General features: G+C 37.5%; 1 pseudogene; it reads left to right on the top strand.

The window, feature by feature from the left end:
• The first annotated feature begins 2,468 nt into the window (after positions 1-2,468).
• On the top strand, positions 2,469-4,100 carry LOC102587846 (UDP-glycosyltransferase 90A1-like; annotated as a pseudogene).
• The last annotated feature ends 1,028 nt before the right edge of the window (positions 4,101-5,128 follow it).

Raw genomic sequence — 5,128 nt, 5'->3', positions numbered from 1 at the left:
TTTTTTTGTTCATCAACAAGGTGTTAGTGCCTAGAACTGAAATGAGAACAGTGGCATCTGTTGTTGATCTTTTTCACATGGAGAAGCTTGATGAACTTGAAGAGATCAACCTCTTTGCCATTATGCTGGAATGTGAGTGTGTTGAAGGAAAAACTAGGGGCAGATCTCAAGTGGCAGATGTTCTAGAGTGGCAGGCTGCTCTTAAACGGAAAGTGACTGATCTTACTGAGATTCCGAATAACAAAGAGATTGAAATCGCTTCACTGAGGTCTGAATTACAGAAGGCAGTTTCGAGGGGACCTGGTACCAGCGATGGAAATGAGCAGGTGTTGCAAAAGTTGAGGGATGAAAATGAAAGGCTGCTGAAGACAAATGCCTCACCCAGTGAGAAAGTTAAGGCTCTCAACATGCAGCTTATCAAGGCTCATGAGAATGCAAATGAGTGTATGTCTCTGTTTATGCGCACCCAATCCCCTTCCCCCTCCTTCCTAAAAGTGTCTTGTTTCCCTAGTTTCCCTCTTTGTTCTTCAATCTGTTTATGCGCACCCTCAATCCCCTTCCCCCCTCCGTCCTAAAAGTGTCTTGTTTCCCACTCCCCTTCCCCTTCCGTCCTAAAAGTGTCTTGTTTCCTTAGTTTCCTTTTTTGTTCTTCAATCCTGATTAAAACTCTTGTGGTTTTGTGTTTGTTTTGACTGACTACAGTGGTCAGTATTTGTGATCTAATGCTATTTATGTTTCTCCCCTGTTCATGTGTGGGTTAATATTCTCTTTATGCTTACATACACATGTTCTGTGTGGCCCAAGGCCCTGAATTCTTTATTGCCTTGCATTTAACTTGAATATGTTTAATGTTTCACCTTTTCAATGATGTCAAAAGGGGGAAGTTTGTTGTAAAGCTGGCTGTGGAATAGGGGAACTGAACTAAGGGGGAACTGTGGTTGTTAGGGGCATTGAACTAAAGGGGAACTGTGGTTGTTACTGGTGCACTAACAAAGGGGGAATTTCCTTATATAATTGAATGAATGTTTGTTCACTCAAGTGAGGAGTTATGCAGGTTGTTTGTCATCATCAAAAATGGGGAAATTGATAAGTTCTTATATTCCTTGATGTTTTGATGATCTCCTCACAAGTGCAGGGACCTGGTCCTCTGCAGAGTATGAATACTCATCTAGTAGTCAAAGTGTTGTACAGCTGGAAAGCTGTCTGCGTCAGAAGGTTGGTGAAGTTGCAAAGTACTCCACCAATCAGAAGCGATGAGGTTGTTTATTCATTGGATAATAACTTTTTATGTCTAAATATATCCAAGGAAAAACAACAAACTAATTCATTCATTCAAAAGGAGAGAGCCAACACGTATTCTCAAGAACTTACTAAGAGAAGTTTGCAAGGGACCTGGTCCCTGCAAGACTGCGATGTGAAAAGACGTCACGACAGCTGTTAGAAAAGTTGCCACTTCTGATATGGTAGGTGCACGTCCTTCCAGAGAGGCAGGCTCTCAGCCAATGGGCGGTCCCAAGGAGTTTGTGTTCATTTTAATATAGTCTCTTCTAACAAAACATAAACTTAAGATTTTGGCAAACAAAAACTCACAAGCTTAAAAGGAAAAAACCATCTTCAAGGTAGAACAATACTCACACTCAACAAAAGGATCTTATAAAGTGCTGAAGCATCTTTGTTGAGTTTGAGTTTTGTGTCTATCATTTTATAGGTTTTTGCATCTTGAAACTTCTCAAGTATAAAAGCAAAGACCGTTTTGGTGAAGTATTCTCCAGCGAGCACACAAGGACCTGATCAAGCTGCAAGCATCTGAGTGTGTCTTAGGAGTTTTACTTCCGTGCGTATATTGTAAATATGTTTCTAGTCTATAAAGGATTCAGATATTTGTTTCTGTGTGGAAAGGTCTAAGTTGGTTAGAGTTAGCCGATTTAGTGAGCAATGTTGTATCTGCTCAGTCAAAGTCTAAGTCATCTAGGAGCTAGTTGATTTAGTGGGCGGTGTGTTATCCGCTTAGCAAAGTCTAAGTTATCTAGGGGTTGATAGCTTAGTGGGCAGTGTTGTATCTGCTTAGGCTCGTCTAAGTAATAGGATATATTGCTTAGCGTGGTGATTAGTAGGTTAATCTCATTTTGTAAACTGACTTTTACTTTTGCTTTGAGAAGATTAGTGGAAGCAGTTTGAAAAGTCCTGACAGGCCAGGTCGTGGTTTTACTCCCTTGAGCAAGGAGGTTTCCACGTAAAGTTGTTGTGCAATCTTTACTTTCAGCACTTTGTTTATTTTTGTTATTGTAACTGTGTTGAGGACCTGGTCCCATCTAGACTAGTGGACGCATACATTCCAACAAATATATTAGTCTTTTTTTAGATATATATGAGTAATATATTTCATAAGTTCATCTTTCTTTAATTACTATTATATTATAAGATAAGACCATTAGAGTATATAATATATTATTCTCTCCGTCTCAATTTATATGGTAAGTAAAGTAATAGCATACATTTCCTTTTAAGTATTATGTTTGTTGGCCAAACGTCTTCTTTGAAACTCAACAACGATCCCAAATTCTCAAAAATACAAACAAGACGAGGAGCAGAGTGCAGATAAATCAGAAATGGCTTCTCTTCCTCCTCGTACTATCCATGTTGCTCTGTTTCCTTTTATGGCCAAAGGCCACACAATTCCTATCTTTGACCTTGCTCGTTTTCTTCTCTGCCGCAAAATTTCCATCACCATCTTCACCACTCCTGCTAATCGTCCATTCTTCTCCGATTCCCTTTCCGGCACCAACATCAATATCATCGAAATCCCTTTTCCTCAAAACATACAAGGAGTTCCACCAGGTGTAGAGAGCTACTGATAAACTTCCATCCATGACCCTTTTCCCTACATTTGTCAACGCCACCAAATTGATGAAACCCCATTTCGAAAAGGCCCTGGAGTCTCTTCCTCCAGTTACTTTTATGATCACTGATGGCTTTCTCGGCTGGACTTTAGATTCAGCAAACAAATTTGGTATTCCGAGGCTTGTTTATTACGGTATGAGCGCATTTACAACGGCCTTGACGATTTCAGCTACTTCACTTCTTAGAACAAAATTGTCCGACGATGAGTATTTCCAAGTTCCTGATTTCCTCTGGATTAAAATCACTAGGAATGACTTTGATTCACCCCTCAGAGATCGTGATCCCAAAGGTCCCCATTTTGATTTTATCATGGAGTTAATTATGGCGACCTCTAAAAGCTATGGTCAACTTGTGAACAGCTTTTACGAGCTCGAATCTGTTTATGTAGACTACTGTAACCGCATCTCTAGTCCTAAATCATGGTGCGTTGGACCTTTTTGTGCTGTTCACGAACCGTCTAAAGAAAAACAGGAGAAACCTTCATACATCAAATGGCTTGATGGAATGCTAGAACAGGGGAAGCAAGTTTTATACGTGGCATTCGGGACCCAAGCAGAGTTATCTCCTGAACAATTCAAGGAAATCAAAATTGGGTTGGAGAAATCTGAAGTGAACTTTTTGTGGGTAGTCAGGAAAAGTATAGATGAAGTCGACGATGGGTTTGAAAACAGAGTAAAAAACAGGGGACTGATGGTGACAGAGTGGGTTGATCAGAGAGAAATCTTGAGCCACGGGAGCGTTGAAGGTTTTCTAAGCCACTGCGGTTGGAATTCAGTGGTGGAGAGCATATGTGCGAAGGTTCCCATACTGGCATGGCCAATGATGGCTGATCAACACCTGAATGCGAGGATGGTGGTGGAGGAAATCAAGATTGGACTAAGAGTCGAGACGTGTGATGGGTCAGTGAGAGGGTTCGTGAAGTGGGAAGGTCTGGAAAAGCCGATAAGGGAGTTGATGGAAGGAGAGAAAGGAAAAGAGGGAAGGAAGAAAGTGAAAGAGATCGGAGAGGCTGCCATTAATGCAGTAAAAGAAGGTGGATCATCATGGCAAACGTTGAATGAGCTTATTCATGAATTAACTGAAAGAAGACAGGTTTAAATTTACGTAGCATTATACTATATTTTTGGGCTGAATTATGTGTCAAAAATGAAGGTAAGAAAACTCTCAAGTTTGAATTATGTTTACTAGTAAAAATAATTTGAATCTCATTAATTTTCTTTACATCTTTCCAAATATGTGTCATATGTCTTCTCAAGAACAAATAATTTTCTTTATATCATTCCTATAAAGGAAAATGAATGTTTTTTTTAATATTAATACAGAGAAGTGTGATGGTAATATTAGAAGAAAATAATAAAATTTTCTTAATTTGCTAAACTAACAAGTAAAAAAGAAAAAAAAAATTTAGTAAAAAAGTCAAGTAAAATGAAACGAAGGAAATAACTACAGGAACTTGTTTGCTTTGTATCACATAATTATAGTGTATTTGAGACGTATGATGGATCAGTGAGACGGTTCGTGAAGTGTTGAAGGTCTGGAAAAGCCGCTAAGGTTGAATAATAATTCTTGACATCTTTTTAAACTATTTACAACTTTTTAATTATTTTTCACGTATTCTCAGTTTAATGTTTTTTTTTTAATATGAAGAATAAATGTTCATAGGGTTTATTTGTTACTAACACTGATAGATAAAACAATTTATTTTGAATCAAGCAAACTTTGAAATGATCTTTTTTAACAACACAAAATTTGGTAAAATAATTATCATCCGGTGTTCATACAAAATCATATTTAACTTACGCAATCACATCATATGCATCTATTTATTTATCGTAAACACTAAGATTAAGCTTACTATTATTTTTTTCTCTTTTCCATCATGCATGTGCTCCTGCTTATTTTTTAAATGAGAGAGAGCTTAGGTCGGGAGAGAAAATCGGTAAAAAAAGCTTTTCATCTTTTATTTTTTTAGTGACTTGAATCTACGATTTTAATCAAATATATAGAACTAAATTTTATATATATATAGAGAGAGAGAAGATTTAATTCATTTTTTCTACTTGCAATTTTTTTTTTATCTCACGATTTTTCAAGGAGTTCTATAGTGAAATATATTATTACTAGCGAAGAGTATAGACAAATTTACTAGTTAAGACTTAAAGATCATAAATGAGAAGTCAAGGACGCAACGTAATACCAAATGAATGAGACATTGAAGTGGCAGCTA

Source organism: Solanum tuberosum, unplaced genomic scaffold (assembly GCF_000226075.1).
Source record: "Solanum tuberosum cultivar DM 1-3 516 R44 unplaced genomic scaffold, SolTub_3.0 scf00241, whole genome shotgun sequence".
NCBI classification, from domain to species: domain Eukaryota; kingdom Viridiplantae; phylum Streptophyta; class Magnoliopsida; order Solanales; family Solanaceae; genus Solanum; species Solanum tuberosum.
The sequence above is the reverse complement of the archived record's forward strand: the minus strand, read 5'-3'. Positions and strand labels throughout refer to the sequence as shown.